This window comes from Esox lucius, chromosome 17 (genome assembly GCF_011004845.1).
Source record: "Esox lucius isolate fEsoLuc1 chromosome 17, fEsoLuc1.pri, whole genome shotgun sequence".
NCBI classification, from domain to species: domain Eukaryota; kingdom Metazoa; phylum Chordata; class Actinopteri; order Esociformes; family Esocidae; genus Esox; species Esox lucius.
Window position 1 is genome coordinate 25,933,481 of NC_047585.1, and position 22,629 is coordinate 25,956,109.

Below are 22,629 nucleotides of genomic sequence, written 5' to 3' on the forward strand. Positions count from 1 at the left end.
AATGGGGTCCTTGAGGACCCTGAGACATTCTGCTCACAATTAGTGTCCGAAACATTAAACTAGTTTAGGAAATTACATATAAATTGCAAGTGTTACTGTAATACATTAATTCTACTGTAATATTCCAAAGTATTTGAACAGGGACTTTTTGGGTCTGTATTCTAAACCTTTTGATTTCAAAAGATGCAGCTACTAAATCGTTTAAGTGCTGTCAGTTTTAATTTGAGGGTATTTTTATCCATATTTGATTAACCATTTACACATGAGCATATAATTATTTCAATGGTGTAGAGAAAATACCCTAACAACAGTAGACCAGATTAGGGACACTCCTAATGTCTAAGACCACCATACCCAGGAGAATAAACTAGCAGAACTTCAGAGGGTACACCACAAGATGTAAGCCACTAGTAAGCCTCAAGAACAAATACCTCTAAGCTCATTGAATGATGCTTCATCATGCAGTATGACCTTAAACACACTGCCATAGCTACCAAGGAGTCTTTCAGTGCCAGAAATTGTGACATTCTCGGTTGGCCAGATCAATATCTTGATCCGAATCCAACTGAGTATGCCAAATGCTGTTGACAAATTTGAAGGCAAAAAAGCCCCCAAAACAAGAAGGAACAATGTCTGCAGTACAGGTCTGGCAGAGCATCACCAGGGAAGAGACCCAGTACAGGTCTGGCAGAGCATCACCAGGGAAGAGACCCAGTACAGGTCTGGCAGAGCATCACCAGGGAAGAGACCCAGTACAGGTCTGGCATAGCATCACCAGGGAAGAGACCCATTACAGGTCTGGCAGAGCATCACCAGGGAAGTGACCCAATACAGGTCTGGCAGAGCACACCCAGGGAAGGGACCCAGTGGTTGAAACATCTTTTAGACAATCATTTCTTGCAAAGCAAATGAAACCACATACTAAACATGGCTTATTTACTGTATATAATGTTAATCCATCCAAATACCTTTACCCTAACATCTTGTATCTTTTTCAAAATTTTGAATCCAATATATAATTAAAAGTGATTCGGTGCATTTTAATCCCATAGTCATTGCATTACTTAAAATCCAAAGGGTAACAATAAGGAGCAAGAATGTCACAAAAGGCATCCATGTGGTTCCACACACTGCCCTATTAGTGGAAGTTAGCTAATCCAATAGATTCAGAAAAGTTTTGACTTCCTGAGATCTGTATTGCAATATAAAATGCAAACAGTTAAGGTTGTATTAAAATAGTTTTTAAAAGTATTTAAAAAGTAATTTTTCAAATCTATAGTATAATAGTTGTTGTCATCTCCAAAGTAATTAGTTTCTTCATAGATATTATTTCCCACAAAATAAGTTAGCCCAGATCTTGTGAGTGGTCTCCCTAAGAGTACTGACAGAAACACTGAATACCTCTGGGCTGACACCTAGTGGCACTAACTGACCAAACCACCAACCGACCAAAACATCCAACTGACCAAACCATCAACTGACAAAACCACTAACTGGAAAATAAGTAATATCTTCCTCTCTCAGGGCTGATGAAGATTGAGCCCAGTCCAGGAAACTGTGTCTGCAGAACTGGCCCTTGCACTTTTTCACAACTGCTAACACATTTCTTCAATGTGTACTACATTTTCACCAAAACTATAAAAACATTTCTCAAAATGCATGCCATATTGAAAAAAAAACAGACTTCTCACACAAAACTACAAATGCTCCAAACCAGATTATCTCTCATACAAATTCAAGTTTGGCCTCAAAGTCACATGAAAGCATTAACTACACATGACACAACTAAATACACATTGCACACTGGTGAGAAATACCATTGTGTTCTTGATTGGATTTCTCTAAACGTGTAAGGTTGTTTTCAAACAACTATCTTCCCTAAGGCTAGTTGTGGGTCTCAGAAATCATGCATAGCCTGGGAAATCATGCATAGCCTGGGAAATCATACATAGCCTGGGAAATCATGCATAGCCTGGGAAATCATACATAGCCTGGGAAATCATGCATAGCCTAGCACCATCAAGTAGTGTCTGAATTCTACAAAATAGAAGATGAATATAAGTTCATGTAATTTTCCTGGACTGTCCTGCATGTGCTAATTCATACAGATTCAGAATACACTAAACTGTGTGCTGTGTGCAGTAGTCAGAAAAGTCTGGAGTAAGTAACCCGTTTTAATTTGTGAGTCCGGACAGTTGATCCAAAGTGAAAAGGCTGAGGTTTTGCTCTACTCTCAGCTCAGCTTCCCTCATTGTATTAACATGTACAAGAACAGGGTCAAGTAAGGCGCTACAAATGTATTTTGAGATCATTGTTCTTCTTCCTGTCCCTCGTCCACCTCCTGTCATTCTTCCTCTGATCTTAACTGTGGCCCTTTTGATTCATGCTAACATTCTGATTGCTTATTGACTAATTATGGTTGTTAGTATTTATACCTTGACAATTGTTTATTGAGAGTGTTTGAAGCCAAATTATTTGAATTTAGTTACTGAATGGCAGTGTTTTCCTCATGACAACATGGTGACAATTGCGCTTTACAAAGACATTTGTTGAGTTGTGTGTTAAAAGTGTTAATATAACAGAGATGTGTGTGAAAACAGACAAATAGTTCTTATGGGTCAGGGAAAATGGTCTTCTTTCTGAAATTTAGCACTAAGGTTTTGTGTTTATTGTTCCCAGAAACAGTTTAGCTATTTAGAGAAAAACTTCAGTATGAATCTCTAAACACCATGAGAGGAAAAATTACTGAATATTTTAGGAGGTCTCCAACATCAAAGAATATACATTCTAACTGGGCAATAAGAACTCGGTAGATTTGAAAATAGGATCATAGAGATCCAAACTGAAATAAGCCTAACTTAGCCGTAAGAACATTACATGGGTAGATATTACCACCCACTGGTGAGTGGCAGAATTACACCATGTAAAGTCACACTGCTGAAATACTTGCGCTGGGATTCTATGTTATTATATTCGACTCATAGTAAAAATGTAGGCACCGAAATTAATTCCAATGCCAATACATGTATTGTTATAGTTTATTATTGTTTTTGACACTTCCTGAATATTATTAAAAATAATACTTCTGGTTTCTTTTTGGGTGATTGGGCCCCTCTCTCCCTGCCTGTTAAGTCAGTTTTATCTGCAGGGCTTGTGGCCATTAGCCTGGATTGCCGGAAGAGATGCAAGGAGGAGACAGTTGGGAGGGAGACGGGAGGTAAAGCCAAGAAGGGAGAAGGTAGAATGGTGGAAATGGGGGATGCCGAAGCCCACTGAGGTGTGAAGGAGACAGCTGTGTTGGCAATAGGCAATGTGTTATTTTAACAATGAGGAACGAAACATGTGGTTTATGGCTGATATACCACAGCTAGGGGATGTCGGTATGCACAACACAATGAAGTGTGCCTGGATGCAGACCTTATGCTGGCTGTATTATACAAACTACCATATTGTTACTGTTCTTATAAACCACTTGCCAATGTAGTTTGAACCGTAAAAAGTGTTTTCATTGTCATACCCGTGGTAAACCATCTTATACAGTACCATTTTTTCCCAGTGGGCATATTCACAATTCTAACCACCCTGCAAATTACCATACAGATCCTAGCATAGATTAACCTCACAGCTGACATCTGACTGTGATAACCACATAGAAAGCCACAAGGTAAAATAAAAAATCCAAACAAATATTTATTACAGAGGCGATGCACAGGTCCCCCCACCCACCGCGGTCCCTCCACCCACCGCGGTCCCCCCACCCGCCGCCTTGGTGTAGCCACGCCCCCGGCACCCCTGATAGCTATGCCGGTGGCTAGAGTGTAGGTCGATTTTTCATACAGTCACATCTTAGTGCTAAGTGTGCTAGCATGCAGAGGTGGGAAATAATGTGTAAAACTGGAGGTGTTGAACTTCCAGATCTAAGCCAGAAAGGTGTGAAAAGAGGGTATAATTTGATAATTTGATCTCTGAGGCATTCAAATACATCTCCATACCATTACATCAGGTCCTACTAACTGCCACAAACAATAAAACAAAAAATACCTCAAACAACCACAAAATACAACAACCATGCACAAAACATCACAATAACGACAGTATAGCATACTCAAAATATCACAAACTTCTACAATATACCCCCAAAAAACTGTTTACCACAAACCACCCCAAAATATCTCCAACAACAGCAAAAACATGTTGTTATGTATGTACCAGGAGTCAGGATTGTCAGGATTCAAGTGGTACGTCTTCATTCAGATCAATCAGGCCAGTCAACAGCGGGAATTCAGCACAAACACAAGCATTAGTAGATAAGAGGAGCAGAATTAGGCTGGTGATGCTGTCAAGGTGTGCCCAAGGACGCCAGGTGTCCCTGGTTAGTAAACCGGCGACGTCAAGCCCTGGAGCGAGGGAGTGGGTCACAAGCTACCCCAAAAAACACAGGAAATCTAAATATCTCAAAACTAAAGCAAAGAACCATAAGATACAACAGACAACAACAAAGCACTTTAAAATACCATGGTATACCAGAAGCAAACATGAAATACCTCAAACACCACATTAAAGCATATATGTGACCCAAAATATATTTTATAAAATACAGTACAAACATTTAGTTCTTAATGCTTTCCACAAGGTACCTAGGTGATGCACGGCAGCCATTTTGTGCTACAATTGGCCATGCATTATTCACCATTTATTCACCAGGCTATTAATTTAATGTCCACTCCCTCAGCTCTCTGTCCCTGCTGCAGCTGCCACTGACAGCCCTGGCCTAAACACCACAAACACAGAGAAAACTGTCTTCAACAGTCAATTATGATAATTCATGTTAATAACCTGAGACTCCAGCATATCTAATTGTCAGTTTGCCTAATTAATGTCACCTTTCTGGGACTGCATTTAGCCTGTTTTGGCTGCCAGAGCCTCATGTCACGGAGATGTTAGCCCGTACATGAAAGAATGACTGACATTATTAACTTCAACCCATCCTATGCATTCAATGGATTATCACGTAATAGTGCATATCACTAATGAACCACAACAACTGTATTCCATTGTAGAGTATCATATAAGTGGCCAGTGAAGTCATGTTAGAGTGTTACATAACGGAAGGACTTTGACTTCTATTGATCTCCACTGACCACATGTTGTAAACCAACCCAGCATACTGGACTTCCTGGGCACTAACACCATCTCCTCAAAGATTCTAAAAGAATGTGATGTCATTACATTTGTGTCATATTACATTGTTACATTACCTACAGAGTTGGGGAGTAACGGATTACAAAAAAACAGTAACTGTAATCCATTACGTTCCCAACAAAAATATTGTAATCGGATTACAGATTACAGAAACAATAAAAAAGAAACAATAAAAACATTGTTATTTGAACCAAAAAATGAATTGCGCGCCTCAGTTTCGTGTGTGATCATCATGCGCGTAAAGGTGGACGCGCACAACCTGTTAAGTGACAGAGGAAGCACTAGTTTAAATGTCCCCGGTTTTGCTTGGTTGGATGTCTGGTAAAAGTAGAGTATATCTTCGATAATATTAGCCGAGTCATATAAAGTGTTATTTAGTTATTAGTTATTGAAGTTATCTACTTGGCACATAATTCTCAGAACAAAGATAGGCAATAGGCATACCTGGTGTATCTATATCTTTTTCAAGTTTCAAGGTTTATTTGTCAAATGCACCGAACAACCCAGCCAGGACGAATTGCACCGAAGAACTTTCACAGGAATTGTTTAATAGTTTAGGCAACTATTTGTTAGATAGCTGTCTTCAAGATAAAACATTATATGGAATTTACCATGACATTTGAGGAGAATAGGTGTGTTGGGAAGCACTCTGCCAAAGGATGTTTATTTGCATTTGACGCGGCCACATGAACTCCTCCATACAGGTAGGCCAGGTGATTCTGCTTGCTTTGCATCTCTGAAAATTGTGTTCATTGATTATCATTGGCTGCTGACAGATTTAGTTTAAGATAAGAGTGCAGGTTTATAATCACAGTTTATTTCTTTCATTTGAGTTTTTAAAATCCATAACTGGTGGCCATAATAATTGCAGGTTATTTTCGCACAGGTAAATATTATTTCTATTCGGGTTCACAATTGCAAACGTGCATTCGCGTACCGGGGGTTACTGCAACATTATGACAATGTTGGTTGTGGAGCAAATCATCAGACTACTGCAGATTTAGTTTAGGCATGAATAGCTATGGATATCTTAATTTCTATATACAACAATGTCAATACTATTTTCTAGTAATTGCCATTTATTTTTCAACAATGTTTTGAAGCACTTAAAAACATAAATAAAACACAGCTATATAAACTCTAACATTGATTGATTCTGCAAAAGGTGTTCAGTTGGGTATAGGCTATTCTTTTTTGCTTTCCATTGCCTCTTAATGTGAAAGTAATCAGATTACGTTTCTGAATTTGAGTAATCAATGTTACTGATTACAAATATGGACAGGTAACTTGTAACTGTAACGGATTACATTTAAAAAATAACCTACCCAACCCTGATTACCTATACGATTAAGGTAATATATGTGAGTCTCTAACTGCATCTGTCTGACTGGCTCTAAGCAGAAGCATCCGGAAGGACCCAGCAGGACCCAGCTCGGCTGTGTTTGCTGTGTGTGTGTGTCGATGCAGCAGTGGGAAGAGCCTGGAAAAGCTGCTATATTAAACCACCTCACGGCACTGTAATTAGAGGGGCCAGAGATGTTACGCCAACACACATCGCCCACTCAGCCTGGCAACCCTGTTGTAACCCTCTGTCTGTCTGTGCGGTGTGTGCGGTGTGTGCGGTGTGTGCGCTGTGTGCGCTGTGTGCCCTATGTGCGCTGTGTGCGCTATGTGCGCTGTGTGCACTGTGTGCGCTGTGTGCGCTGTGTGCGCTGTGTGCGCTGTGTGCGGGTGTCTTGTTTGTTTGTCCATTTGTCCAAACAACCTATAGAATAAGAGAATGTGCTGTATTATGGGTTCAGACAACTAGCAATTATCATCCTCCAAGATGTGAATCTGCAAGGAGTCTCCTGCTTTTCACCCCCCACCGCCCCCCTTCTGAAGAACGGTCCATTTTCTCCTCATCTTCTGTTCACCTCGGTCATCTAAAGTGTCTCTTTCTCTGGACAGCATATTTCAACAGATTGTTTAATCACTGAGAATTTAATTTGTATGAGTGGGGCAGACTGAATGCCATACACACCCAATACAATATATGCAACACCCACACACAAAAATTGTTGTGTAGTAGGCTACCTCTAATTTCCCTATAGTCTTTGGTGACATCAAATGGACCAGAAAAGTATAGTTTACAGCACAGGATTCCCACCTTTTTCCATCAAAGCCCCCTATTTTACATTTGATAAATTTTTTGTTAAAGTTAACTGGCTTGCTGATTATGATTAATGGACAGTAATGTTCAGAAATCTAAAGTAATGAGCAAAAGTCTCAGGTGCCTGAAAGTCAAACTAAAGCCATCTATTTGGGTAGTTAAAAGTTGTAGGAATTAATAAATAATTGTATGATAATATATATATGTACACTGATGAGCCAAAACATTATGAACACTGACAGGTGAAGCGATTAATGTTGATCATCTCCTAATAATGTCACATGTCAAGGTCTGCGTAGTTTAGATTGGAAGTGAACCATCAGTTCTCGTAGTCCACGTGTTGGACGCAGGAGAAATGGGCAGGAGGAAAGACCTGAGAGACTTAGACAAGGGCCAAATTGTAATGGCCAGACGACTGGGTCAGAGCATCTCTGAAACGGCCAGGCTTGTGGGGTGCTCCAGGTCAGCAGTGGTGAGTACCTACCAACAGTGGTCCGAGGAGGGACAAACTGGCGACAGGGCATTGGGCGCCCAAGGCTCATTGATTTGCGAGGACAACAAATGCTATCCCGTGTGGACCGAACGGACAGAAGGTCTACTGTGGCACAAGTCACAGAAAATGTTAATGATGGTTAAGGGAGGAATGTGTCACAACACACAGTGCATTGCGCCCTGCTGCGTATGGGGCTGCGTAGCTGCAGACCAGTCAGAGTGCCCATTATGACCCCTGTCCACTGTCAAATGCTCCTACAATGGGCACAAGAGCATCAGTACTGGACCTTGGAGCACTGGAAGAAGATCGCCTTATCTGATGAGTACTGCTTTCTTTTACAACATTGTACAGTTCTCATTCAGTTGTGCAACCTACAAGATTATCCTAGGTTTACAGAAATTCCCGTTCAGTTGGATTCTAATCATGCTACTACACTGTTTAGTTCATTTTGTCAATAGTCACTAAGATTGCAATGATTTATCAATGCAGAGTAGGCTAGTTCATGCATAGCCCAGACTACAGATCATTACACAAATATTGTTTTTTAAATAGTTTATTGTTACTCTCTGTACTGTCTTCACAAATATAGCACTATGTGTGTGCATGTGTCAGAGGGATTAGGAGACAGTCTCTAGTGAATTCTACTGTATTATGTTTAAATATAGACAACTTGAGCACTGCCATGGAAAAACATCCTCCCACATTCAGAACTCAAAGGCACCGACACAATATTTTTTAGGTTTGTGAGTGTGTGTGTGTGATTTAGTGTGTCTGTGTTTGTGTTAATAAAAGACACATTCCATCCCTGAAGCTGAATCTATTAGAGATCATACTACACCAAATTATTTCAAGCCTATCCAACTGTTCCTGCTGATTACATTGTTTTAAAGTGGGTCACATACAGTGGTTTTCTGCATGGGTCACATACAGTGGTTTTCTGCATGGGTCACATACAATGGTTTTCTGCATGGGTCACATACAGCGGTTTTCTGCATGGGTCACATACAATGGTTTTCTGCATGGGTTACATACAGTGGTTTTCTGTATGGGTCAAATACAGTGGTTTTCTGTATGGGTCACATACAGTGGTTTTCTGCATGGGTCACCTACAGTGGTTTTCTGCATGGGTCACATACAGTGGTTTTCTGCATGGGTCACATACAGTGGTTTTCTGCATGGGTCACATACAGTGGTTTTCTGCATGGGTCACATACAGTGGTTTTCTGCATGGGTCACATACAGTGGTTTTCTGCATGGGTCACATACAATGGTTTTCTGCATAGGTTACATACAGTGGTTTTCTGCATGGGTCACATACAATGGTTTTCTGCATGGGTTACATACAGTGGTTTTCTGCATAGGTCACATACAGTGGTTTTCTGCATGGGTCACATACAATGGTTTTCTGCATAGGTTACATACAGTGGTTTTCTGCATGGGTCACATACAATGGTTTTCTGCATGGGTTACATACAGTGGTTTTCTGCATGGGTCACATACAATGGTTTTCTGCATGGGTCACATACAGTGATTAATTCAATATCAAACCATTTTTCTCACCAGAATATGGACACACATTTTTACACACAAATTGAATCGTCCACTCTTCATTCCATGGATTGGACCATTAAAATTCTACAGAAAGGTCTGTACCTCAGTCTGTCTATCTGTCTGTGTGCACACATTCTGTAGCCTAGTGGTTTGAGCATCAGACCTGAGACCAAAAAGTTTGGTAGATCACAGCTGCAAGGTAAATAATAACTCAGTTCCTGAGCAATACAGTTCACTGCAATTGTTTGAGAGAAAAAAGGTGTACAGAGGCCAATCTAATCAGAATGTTCCAAGCTGCTCAATAGTACTCCAGGTTAACTGTTTTGTTTTATTCTATAGACTACTGACAACATCATCCCCAAATTCCAAATAGGAATATTGTAATTTAATATTGTAAAAAATAACAACAATAACAAAATAACAACAATAACCATTGTTTTCAGACCTCAAATAATGCAAAGAAAAAAAATCATATTCATTTTTCAACAAAGAAATACAAATGTTTTAACTTAGGAAGAGTCCAGAAATCAATATTTGGTGGAATAATCCAGATTTTTTTATCACAGCTTTCATGCGTTTTTGGCATGCTCTCCAACAGTCTGTCACATTGCTGTTGGGTGACTTTATGCCAGTCCTGGCACAAAAATTCAAGTAGCTCGGCTTTGTTTGATGTTTTCAGATGACCAGTTGCTGAGGGCCACAGCACAGGGTTTATTTTTTTCAGATGACCAGGTGCTGAGGGCCACAGCACAGGAAAGAATGTTTTCAGATGACCAGTTGCTGAGGGCCACAGCACAGGAAAGAATGTTTTCAGATGACCAGTTGCTGAGGGCCACAGCACAGGAAATAATGTTTTCAGATGACCAGTTGCTGAGGGCCACAGCACAGGAAATAATGTTTTCAGATGAACAGGTGCTGAGGGCCACAGCACAGGAAAGAATGTTTTCAGATGAACAGGTGCTGATGGCCACAGCACAGGAAAGAATGTTTTCAGATGAACAGGTGCTGAGGGCCACAGCACAGGAAAGAATGTTTTCAGATGAACAGGTGCTGAGGGCCACAGCACAGGATTTTTTGGCTGATATGTACTAATCTTTGCTGCCGGAAGAGAATGTTTGGAACAGTGAGTTGTCATTGGTCTTGCATGCTTCAATACCCTGGAGTCACGCAGGACCTTGATGGAGGGCAGGTTGCATCTGATGACCACTGTGGACTGCATGTGTTGTAGTTGACCTCAGCGATGGTAAGATAAACACCAAAACCACACGGTGAATGACGAGGTGAGAATGGACCCGAGGGTTGATGAGTAAAGCCGGATCAGGATTAACTGTGATGTGTTTGGTGTATTCCACTGCATCCCCTAACCTTCTTGGTGACCTCTGTCATGCTGTCATCTTACCTGACATTATGGGAGATGATGGTTCCTAGGAATATTAATGATTCAGCCCAACTAAAAGCTGAGACCCCAATCCCCACCAGAAGAGGTGAGCTAATCCTTTGGGGCCTACATTTTCACCCCAGGATTCACCTCACGGGCTGTGAAAACGCTTCCAGTCTGTGTCATGGCCTCTGTGGTCTGTGTTAGGTTCCAGGTTATCTTGACCACGCCTGCCCACAAGCCGCTCAACCTCTCCATTGTATGTAGACTCATCACCATCTTTCATGACACTGACCAGAGTGGAATCATCTGCCTTTTTGTAGACGGTACAGTCAAGAGCACGTGTCCTTGTGGCGCTCTAGTTCCAAGAGATCAAGAGTGAAACATATTCCTACTTCTTTTCATTTGTTGGACCTGTTGGTCAGGAACTCAGTGATCCACTGACAGGTGGTGCTGCACACGTTCAACTGAGAGACTTTGTCTTGTATTACATCTGGGATAATGGTGTTCAACACAGAGCTAACGTCCACAAACTGTATAATTTCACACATTATTGGTTCAGTCTTAATTCTACTTTAACCCACATAATGCAATTTATCCAGTATTCATCCAATCATTAGTTGGGCTTTTGTTACAGTATGTTTTGTTTCCTGATTCTGGGCAGGCAGGCTTTCTGATCCTGACCTTTGACCCCTCAGCACAATTGCCATCAGTAACAAAGCAAGCTTTGTGCTCACACTGGTACTGCTCTATAGAGAGGCTCAACAGGTCACACACAGGAGTTATTCAACATCTTTAGATATGACCTTCTATTAGAAGCCACAGACAGGTGTCCTCCGTTGACATTATGTTTCTGTGGCTGTGAGGGCATCGCCATGCCAACGTAATGTCAATGGGCCTGAACCCAATCAGATACTGGTAGCTTAGTTAATGTCTGAGGAATGTTTACTATTATGCTAAAGCAATATGAGCTCTACAGATAAGATTTAGCACTTTATTTTCTCCAGCTCTTGTTTCGGGGCCAGGATAGGTGAACACTCTCTGCTCTTCAGACATTGTGAGTGACTGTATGCTCCTAGTAGTTTGGTTAAATCATGACCATGATACAGCTTCTATCTGCTGTACAGAAGCCATCCGGCCTCCTGACCTGAAGCTTAGATGTGAGATATTAAGGGTTGATTTGGGTCTTCAGGTGTCAGGAAAGCTGGTTCATCTGGTGCAACTCCTGGTTCATCAGCTCCAACTCTACAAAACACTAATATATGTTGCATACACAGTGCTGAAATTACTCTACTGGCCTCCTTTCCTGAAATGTTACCCTCCTATTTTAGCCCTCTAAAGTAAACTCCTAAATGTAATTGCTTTGAAATGATTCCTTAAAAAAATCTAACACAACATTGAGTAGTGAAACCATAGAGTTAACGCAGGTTAACTGGTTTTACCCTCTGGCAATTTTCTAGTGTTTTCTGGCGTTGAAAGAAGAATGAGCATAACATGTCAACACTCTTACCCACAGGAAATAAATATTTTGTCAATGTAATTATTTTTAAGGTTGTGTTTAATTGTCCCTTGCGGTTGCATATAACAAGCTTTCGTTCCCCTGCTATGGGGGATTTATGGCTGATAAAAAACTAAAATAATTTATTTCCCATTATAAATATACTAATATAGCAACTTAATGACTTTAAATAATTTGTACAGTACCACTAGGAAAACATTGTTCCACCAGAAGAACATTTAATACCAATGTCGATAAAATCAATGAAACGTTGATAATTGAGGAATTTCATCAAGATTCCATTATGCAAAAAAATTATTGACTTTTGGTAATGAATTTCCTTTAGTGAAGCTTTCATTCAATTATCCCTCCCTGTTGCACCCAACAAGCTTCCAAACAGGATTCATGGCTGATTTAAGATAAGATTATCAATCCAATTAACATTATTCTGTTTTGTGGCATTTGGAATATATATATATATATATATATATATATATATATGTATATACATATAGCACTATAATATTAACAGCACTATAATATATATATCTACAGTATCTCACAAAAGTGAGTACACCCCTCACATTTTTGCAAATATTTAATTATATCTTTTCATGTGACAACACTGAAGAAATTACACTTTGCTACAATGTAAATTAGTGAGTGTACAGCTGGTATAACAGTGTACATTTGCTGTCCCCTCAAAATAACTCAACACCCAGCCATTAATGTCTAAACCGCTGGCAACAAAAGTGAGTACACCCCTAAGTGAAAATGTCCAAATTGGGCCCAAAGTGCAAATATTTTGTGTGGTCACCGTTATTTTCCAGCACTGCCTTAACCCTCTTGGGCATGGAGTTCACCAGAGCTTCACAGGTTGCCATTGGAGTCCTCTTCCACTCCTCCATGAGGACATCACAGAGCTGGTGGATGTTAGAGACCTTGTGCTCCTCCACCTTCCGTTTGAGGCCCCACAGATGCTCAATAGGGTTTAGTTCTGGAGACATGCTTGGCAAGTCCATCACCTATACCTTCAGCTTCTTTTGCAAGGCTGTGGTCATCTTGGAGGTGTCTTTGGGGTCGTTATCATGTTGAAATACTGCCCTGCGGACCAGTCTCCGAAGGGAAGGGATCATGCTCTGCTTCAGTATGTCACAGTACATGTTGGCATTTCCATGTCATCTTTATGTAGAGCAACAATTCTTTTTTTCAGATCCTTAGAGAGTTATTTTCCCAGAGGTGCCATGTTGAACTTCGAGTGGCCAGTATGAGGGAGTGTGAGAGCGATAACACCAAATTTAACACACCTGCTCCTCATTCACACCTTAGACCTTGTAACACTAACGAGTCACATGACACCGGGGAGGGTAAATGGCTAATTTGGCCCAATTTGGACTTTTTCACATTAGAGTTGTACTCACTTTTGTTGCCAGCGGTTTAGACATTAATGGCTGGGTGTTGAGTTATTTTGAGGGGACAGCAAATGTACACTGTTATACAAGCTGTACACTCACTACTTTACATTGTAGCAAAGTGTAATTTCTTCGGTGTTGTCACATGAAAAGATATAATCAGATATTTACAATAATGTGAGGGGTGTACTCACTTCTGTGAGATACTGTAAATGACCATGGCCATATTATAGCCTCTATTATTTAGCCTCTTTAAATAAGAGTTTAGGGTGGGGGTGACATATATTGAAATTCTGATTGACCGATCTCAGGGCCAGGTAATTCAAAACCTTCACCTTGGTAAATATCCTTTTATACTGGCTCTTCAGGTGATAAGTGGTTGAGTCGTGTATTTGTATATGTAGTTATTTCTAGAAACTGAACACAATGACCACATAATCACTCATAGAACAACATAACACATTTCAAATGTATGTCATTATCCCTATTATCATTAGTTAAACCAGCCAACTGTCACTAGTTGAAACAGGTCTCTGCTATCATACGCTATCTCATAAACACACACACACTCACACACTCACACGGAAGGGGCAAGGAGGCATATTGCATTAGCTGGTTAAAGTGAGACTCATGTCCACACTGCAGGGCTTGCTTATGAAGGCTTGTGCAATGCTAAGCCGTGATTGGCCGTTGCTATAACAATGAGGGTGGGGAGAAATGGGTAGTGGGCGGGGAAAGCGGCTGAATATAAAACCCCCTCTGTACAGCTCTCTCTTCTACTCCAGGGTTTTACTCTCCTATTTTGTGTGTTTTTTTCCAGTCAGCAGAGCGAATGACTGCAATCACACTGACGGAGTGAGTTGTGTGCAGAAATGCGAAAGCAGGAGCACTTGTTTCTCTCTACTAGTCTGTATTTCTATATGTCTGTCTCTCTTCAATCTGCATCTTGCCTGTGTTTTGCTTGCTTCTATCATAGTTATTCTCCTTCTCCTTCAGCTGGATTATCTGTCATTCTAAGAGATCCACCTTCACGGGCACACACACATCTGGGAAGTCTCTGGACACCTAAGGAGAAGGACAGAGGCTTCTGTTTCCCTTTGTGGAAGACCTCTTGACTCCTGTAAGTACACTTTCATTTTCTGTTTTTCTCCCTGTCACTTTTCTTTCTGTAAGTGTTTCTGTCACCTTTTGTTCTATTCATCCCCCTCTCTCCATCAACCCGTGCTTAGTAGCTTATTGTCTCTGTGTGTGTTTGTACTTCATTTAATGGTGGTCACTCAGTGTTTGGCTCCAATCAGCAGGCAATTGTCAGAACTGTTGTGTTATTGTCAGATGTGAGCATGTTGCTGTGATTGGCTGCACTGTGCTCAGTTCACTGTGTGTGTATGTGTGTATGTGTGTGTGCATGTGTGCGTGCGTGCGTGTGTGTGTGTGCGTGTGTGCTCGCGTGTGTGTGTGTCACCTGCAATGACCCCAATTATGAGCAGACAGTGATGCTGTGTTGTGTCGTGTCATGGCGTATTGTGTTGCGTGGGTTATATGATTCTATTTACATAACTCAAGTGTGTTTTTCGGCTCTCTGATTCATCTGACACCCCCCCCCCAACACCTTTTAATCATGTTAATATGCATGAGCCGTGGGGTACAGGAACAATAGGCCTGGATTCATCCAAAACACCACAGAAATACACACACAGAGACTGGATCTGACTCTCAGTCAAACTTCTCACCTCTCCCACCACAAGATGTCTGGGCTGGAAAGCTGTTGCCTTGGTGTGAGGAAAGGATAGAGCTGGGGAGAGAGAGGATAGAGGGTGAGAGAGGATAGAGGGGGAGAGAGGGGATAGAGGGGGAGAGAGAGGTAGGAGGGGGAGAGAGAGGATAGAGGGGGAGAGAGGATAGAGGGGGAGAGAGAGGATAGAGGGGGAGAGAGAGGATGGAGGGGGAGAGAGAGGATAGAGGGGGAGAGAGAGGATGGAGGGGGAGAGAGAGGATAGAGGGGGAGAGAGGATAGAGGGGGAGAGAGAGGACAGAGGGGGAGAGAGAGGATAGAGGGGGAGAGGGAGGATAGAGGGTGAGAGAGAATAGAGTGGGAGAAAGAGGACAGAGCTGGGAAGAGAGTGGAGAGAGGGGATAGAGGGGGAGAGAGGGGAGAGAGGGGGAGAGAGGGGAGAGAGGGGATAGAGGGCGAGAGATAGGATGGAGCAGGAGAGAGAGAAGAAAGGGCTGGTGTCTTGGCCAACGTCGGCACAGACATTAAAAACCAATACAATACATATGTGGTCAGTCCCAACTGTGATCCCAGTGAACTCTGTGAACCATGTAAGCCATTCTCTCACTTTCTGAGAGGAGGAAGGGGCGGTAAATACCATCACATTATATAGGTGAAACAAACACAGTTCTACAGAAACAGTCAGCATTTAATATATTAAAGACAGAAAACAACCCACTGTCATCTGGCCCATTACCTCTTCCATGTTTACAGATCAGAGGCAATATCTAATAATAAACAGAAACATATTGATGGATCATAGATAGATGATAGATACAGATAGGTGACCACAGCAGGGCGAGGCCACCATCGCCCCACCTCCCAACTCACTGGTGCGAAGCATCGTGTTCCTCTGGGGAACAGGACAGGCAGCAGATTAGATGTGCTACTAATAGCAATAGGCAAGTAATTCTCATAGTCTGCAGACATGAACAAAAATATGAACACGTTAAGGGCCGGTCCCATGTTTCATGAGCTGCAATCAAAAATCCCAGTCATTTAATTTTTATATTTCTATATGCACATATATATATATATATATATATATATATATATATATACACAAGAGTATATTTCTTTCATGTGAATTCCATAGATAAGGACCTGATGAATTCATTTAAATTGACTGATTTCCAAATTTGAACTGTAAAATAACTGTAAAGCTCTCAGTAAAATCAACAAATTCAAATTGTAACATGTTGTTTTTTGTTTGTTCGTTTAATAGATATCTTATTTGGCTGAGGAGTTTTTACTCTAAATCCAGACACCTAGTCGTTGAAGGTCAGAGCCTTGTTCAGCGACTTGTAATGACAGGCATAAAGACAATTATCTAAAGCAACAAAGTGACGACAATGATTTTTGACTGGTGGCTCACTTGGATTATCACACACTTTGAAAATATACATTTGTTTCATTCAGTCATCTCTTTGTCTTGTTCAAGTGTTGAAACCTCTGCTTGCTGGTCAGGTACACTCTATATAATCTGTCTGGCTGTTCTGAGACTGTCTGATGATGTGATTCTAGATAAATGCCGGCTTGGTTCTCCAGAGACACTAGACTAGCGCTAGCTATTTAGGAGCTCATTAAAGACTGAGTGAAGTGTTAAAATGTGTGTATATATGCGTATGTTTGTATGTGATTCTGTCAAGTAATTTGAATCAACTTGGTGAAGACAACAGGGCAAAGTCACCACATCAATATTCATCCATCAAGGTGCTCACTTAATCAACATAAAACCTTTCTGTTTAAGAGCATCTTCAGGGTGTGTGTAAGCTCTAACAGAGGGAGACAGAGAAACAGAATACACCCATTGATAACAATTTATTTTGAGAGTCTCAAAAGTGTCTATAGATGCTCTACAGATTATCCACAGGCAGTCAGTAACATTTTAACTATCTAAACCTAACTTTACCTTAACCTTCATTCTAATCCTAACTTAACCGCTAAACCCCTAAACTTTGTTCTAAACCTTATCCTAAATTTAGCAAACAGTTGCTTAATATGCGGTTGCTCAATAGGGACTTTACTGAACGTTTGTTGATAGTATTATTAAATAAAATAAAGCACATATGATTAAACATTATAAAGACAACAGCCTTTACCCGGACCATGGGCATATCATGCAGAACATTGGCATTACAGTATGTTACTTTGCCATAATGTCTGGTGGACCAGACAAGAGTTATAGACACTCCGGTGGAAAAAGAGAAGACAACTCTTGAGGGAATGCTTTTGTTTTTGGCAAAGGAGACTTTAAGCCTTTTGAGTAGTTTGGCAGAAATGTTTATTTCTCACTTGTTCCTTGGTAAACACTGTCTCACAGAGGTGATAAGATAAATTCTCCCAGGCCTTATGTGGAAGGGGTCAGCGTGTTTCTGCCAGCTCAATCTTACTCATATTTGCCCTGTAGTGACAGTCACTCTGCAACCATCACTTGAGTAGTGATGATGTTCTAGTGTCTGGGGGAAGCACGTGAACACCTACAAACAACCATGCACACACACACACACACACACACACACACACAGTATGTAGGTATTGATTGTGAGAAAGTTGGGGGACAGACAGTAATGGGCAATTTGAAAGTACTCTCAAATCAGGAACAGGTGAAGCCACCATTGGGGCCAACAGTTTACAGCTTAGCTGTCCAGGACTTCACTTTAGCCAATACGCTAGATACGCCAATTTAACAACTTCATTAATTTAAATAATCTTACCATCATTAAGATAACAATGTTCTATTAGTAGGAGTAGTAAAACCTCTGGAACATTAATGATACATTTTAGCTAATTGCGATTTTCTTTAAATGTATGACACAAATGGGGAACTTTAAGGCCATTAACCATTTCAAAACAATTATCTAAAGTGAGATGATTATGATTTTGCCTACATTGTAATTTCTGGTCTTTTAAATTTAGCAACACCAAATATAATTACTTAGACACATTTAAAGTGATCAATAGATAATCTTTAAACCTGCAAACCCATTTTGAAATTGTCGTTTCTCAGTGAGCCCACCATGTAAAAAGGATGTAATCAACAAATAAAGTTCACCTCCAATACGTATTGATAGAAATACTTCCTGGGCAAGCAAACGGTATGACGTGAAGCAAAATAGCTTTGGTGATGTGTATCAGATTTGACTCTCTCACAATTGCTGTGGGTTTTTGGGACAAGACCAGGCAAGACACGGCATTATCACACATTGGACCTGCGTGAGTTCTGCATGGCTTGTGGGAAATGTAAAGGGAAACAGAAGAGACTTTCTGTATGTGTTGCTAAAGTTTTATCTTCCAATGACGGTTTGTATATTGTTCAAAAGAGAATTCCACATTTGTAGGAAGAAAACAGAAACTGCTCTGTTTGGAATGGATTACTTTTAGTTGTTATATCAGAGTTTCTGTTGTGAAATCATTTTTAAATAATTTTATCTATTGACATTAACCCCTAATAAAGTCTCCCCGCAATTGGGGGAATTATTATAATAAATCAAGTTCTATAAACCAAGAACAGCTTTGTTTACTGTTTCCACATTAAACTTTTTTTTTATTCACATTGAAACAATACTTAATACTAACTCCTTTCAGAAGTTTAAGGGCTGGAAACTTTCCAGGAGATCAGTATTCAGGCCATCCACCATGAACTTTAACTTCATCCTGTAAAACATTTTTATCTGAGCACACTATAATCATCTCTGTGGTGATTTAGGTGATTTTATGTTTTAATTTAAAAAAATTGGATCAAAGTAGTGCTGTTTAACTAAACAGGCTCAGGAGCCAGAGGGAACCACTTCATTAGTGTTCCCTATATTGCCTTGGCTATAAAATCTGGGAGATTAAAAAAACCTTTTTTCGCATCCACTATTATGCCACATTTCTCAGACTTATAAATTGTCCCTGCAATTGGTCACCTGTGAGTGTAACAAAGTTCAATTTCTTCACAACATTTCAGGGTCTGTCCTCTGAATGATATCCACAGTCATCACCAAAACACTAATAACACTAATAACGTGACCACACGTTATATTTGGGACACTGAGACTTTCGCTCATGCATCCCTCAGCATATTGCAGATGTCCCAGATTTACATACAGTATCTGTCAAAAGTTTTGGACACACTCATAAGTAGGTGTCCAAACATTTGACTGCTGTTGTAGGTTGGAAGGAACTCTTCAGAAATCTGAGAAATACTAAGGCATTCTTCTTTAATTTCATTCACAGTGCAGTTTAAGTAATGTGCATCAACTCCAGATTTAAACTTCTAATGTTACATCCTCAAGAAGGTGTTCACTTTCCAAGAAGGTGTTCACTTTCCAAGAAGGTGTTCACTTTCCAAGAAGGTGTTCACTTTCCAAGAAGGTGTTCTCTTTCCAAGAAGGTGTTCTCTTTCCAAGAAGGTGTTCACTTTCCAAGAAGGTGTTCTCTTTCCAAGAAGGTGTTCTCTTTCCAAGAAGGTGTTCACTTTCCAAGAAGGTGTTCACTTTCCAAGAAGGTGTTCTCTTTCCAAGAAGGTGTTCACTTTCCAAGAAGGTGTTCTCTTTCCAAGAAGGTGTTCTCTTTCTAAGAAGGTGTTCACTTTCCAAGAAGGTGTTCACTTTCCAAGAAGGTGTTCACTTTCCAAGAAGGTGTTCTCTTTCCAAGAAGGTGTTCACTTTCCAAGAAGGTGTTCTCTTTCCAAGAAGGTGTTCACTTTCCAAGAAGGTGTTCACTTTCCAAGAAGGTGTTCACTTTCCAAGAAGGTGTTCACTTTCCAAGAAGGTGTTTTCTTTCCAAGAAGGTGTTCACTTTCCAAGAAGGTGTTCACTTTCCAAGAAGGTGTTCACTTTCCAAGAAGGTTTTCTCTTTCCAAGAAGGTGTTCTCTTTCCAAGAAGGTGTTCACTTTCCAAGAAGGTGTTCACTTTCCAAGAAGGTGTTCCCTTTCCAAGAAGGTGTTCACTTTCCAAGAAGGTGTTCACTTTCGTGTGCAGTTGAATTGTGGCACCTGCTGTGCTGAGGATAGGCTACAGTCAGTTGCAAAATGTTCTTAAAAGTTGGAGATTCTATGATTCTTTATTCTAGATACTGAATTATTTCTGCGTAGCATATTTCATAGCATATCAGCACCTTCCAAAATCTTGTATCCTGCTGAACACATCACAGTTCTACACATCTGTCTGAATGATCTGTGCAGTACTTTAGAACTGCTATCAGTAAAATCTGAAACCTACACAAAGAATGAGATAGAAGGAATGAGATAGAAGTAATTTGGAATGTTCTAGCTGTAACATTAGCACATCCTGAGAAGCCTCTGTAAGGACTGTGGTCTGGGGTAATCGTCTTTGGTTTTGGTAAATGCTGAAGCTCTCAAGGTGGAGACTGATGTTCAGTCCCCACCTAGGCTACAAGGTTTATGCTTAACTGCAGAGTAGGTTTCTCCGCTGTATGTGGCTGTTGAAATGATGGACTTGAGAGAAATTACATTTCAATTGTCTTCAACAGTAATGTTAGCCCTGCCTATTTAAACCCTTCATGTTCCCTTTGGAACTTCGGCAGGTGTCTATATCTGGGGTTTGGCGCATTTGGGGTTTGGCTTCTGCTGAACACTTTGAATACATTTGCTTTGAATATTTAAATATGTAAAAATATAAAGGTATGAAATGTTGCACTGTCACTGTAACTGTAATTCATTCTAAATAAATGTTGAGTAACATTTGATCCTGATCGTATCTATTAACTTGTACTAAACCTAACTCTGTTTATTTGCAACCTTATTAACCAAGAAAGATTGTTAAGAATCTGTTAGTCATAAAACGAGCACATTTTATTAAACTAAATTCTCTGAACAAGTGAAAATAAATATCACAAAATGTACTGATAATACAAGACATAGGTTGAATAGAAGTGTGTCCAAAGTGCAGCTTTATTCTACTTTATACAAGTCTCCCCAAGGTAAGCAACATCATTGAAATTCTAACTTAGCCATCTCACTTCTACTGTACATGAGGTAAATAACATTTATCTAAACCATAACATGACCTCAGTGATGGATTAAATATATCCTGAACTCTAAACACTGTCTTTACATGTCTAACCCACTGAACACCTTACAGTTTTGTGTAGAGACAAAACAGAGATTTTCTTTCAATGGCTGTTCTAGTTTTGGTCAGATCATCTTCTGGGTAGGGTTGTTTACTGTAAGTACTCTGACCAGCCTGCAGTGCTTTCAGTAGTCATGCCAGAAACACCTGCATGAGCATGTGAGCACACTGCAGTCATTCTGAGAGTGGCCTGGTCAATGTCAAAATATAATGTTGCATGTGCAGTTACATCATATGCACAGGCACATGCATACACACACACACACACATACACACATTAATAACCATAAACACTGAGGTCACAAATGACAAAATATGACTAGAACCGAAAAGCAAAGGTCCAAATACGATAAGAAATGTAACATAAATGTCCTATTAGGAAAAGTTGCATGACCAAGCCTGAACACAATGAAGCAGTCTGATGTTGACCCAGCGGAGTGAGATATTTGTTTTTCACTCAGGCCCGTGGTGTACAGTAGTCCTTCTGTTCATTGGGAGACAGACAGAGAGATGCAAACACACACATCAGACCACGGGGGGCTGGTGGGGGGGTCGACAAGAGAGAGACCAAAGAAAGGAGCATTTGTTTACTTGCGAATCATTTCTATACCGCTGGCAAAAAAAATGAAAAAAGGTTATTTGTTATTGCTGCACCACAGATGAGGAGAGAGGAATGGCTGGAGGTGGAAAGGGGGGAAAACTAACACCAGGCATAAAGAGGTGATGTTGAACCCCCAACAACAGGCCCTATGATACCGGACCACTGAACCATAACATAAAATAGCCTTACCAATGACAACAATTAAACAAAGCAAATCAATGCTTCAAACTGTCTGTTTTCCTTATGTATAATGAAATATATGTGTTCTGAAGGTAGCTTGTCTTTTGTTGTCTTTCACCTCAAAATGACCTTTGCACTGGTCTAGTCTGGGGCTTCATGTGGAATGTGTGTGTGGATGTACGTGTGTGTATTCGTGCATATGTGCTTCTGTACTTTGGTACATGGGGGACAGATGTTCAATGTTCCTGAGTCTGTGTGTCTGTGTGTGCAAATGTAGATGTGCTTTGTGGTGTTGAGACTGTGTTTGTAGACA

At 40.4% G+C, this 22,629-nt stretch overlaps 1 protein-coding gene across 2 annotated transcripts in view; it reads left to right on the top strand.

Annotated features, from left to right (window-relative positions):
* The first annotated feature begins 14,447 nt into the window (after window positions 1–14,447).
* cdk18 (cyclin dependent kinase 18) overlaps window positions 14,448–22,629 on the top strand; it is a 35,327-nt gene continuing 27,145 nt past the window's right edge. For both annotated transcript variants that reach the window (XM_034287543.1, XM_034287544.1), the window contains exons 1-2: window positions 14,448–14,541; window positions 14,683–14,806. The gene's annotated coding sequence lies outside the window, so the exon portion shown is untranslated. The remainder of the gene's footprint in view (window positions 14,542–14,682; window positions 14,807–22,629) is intronic.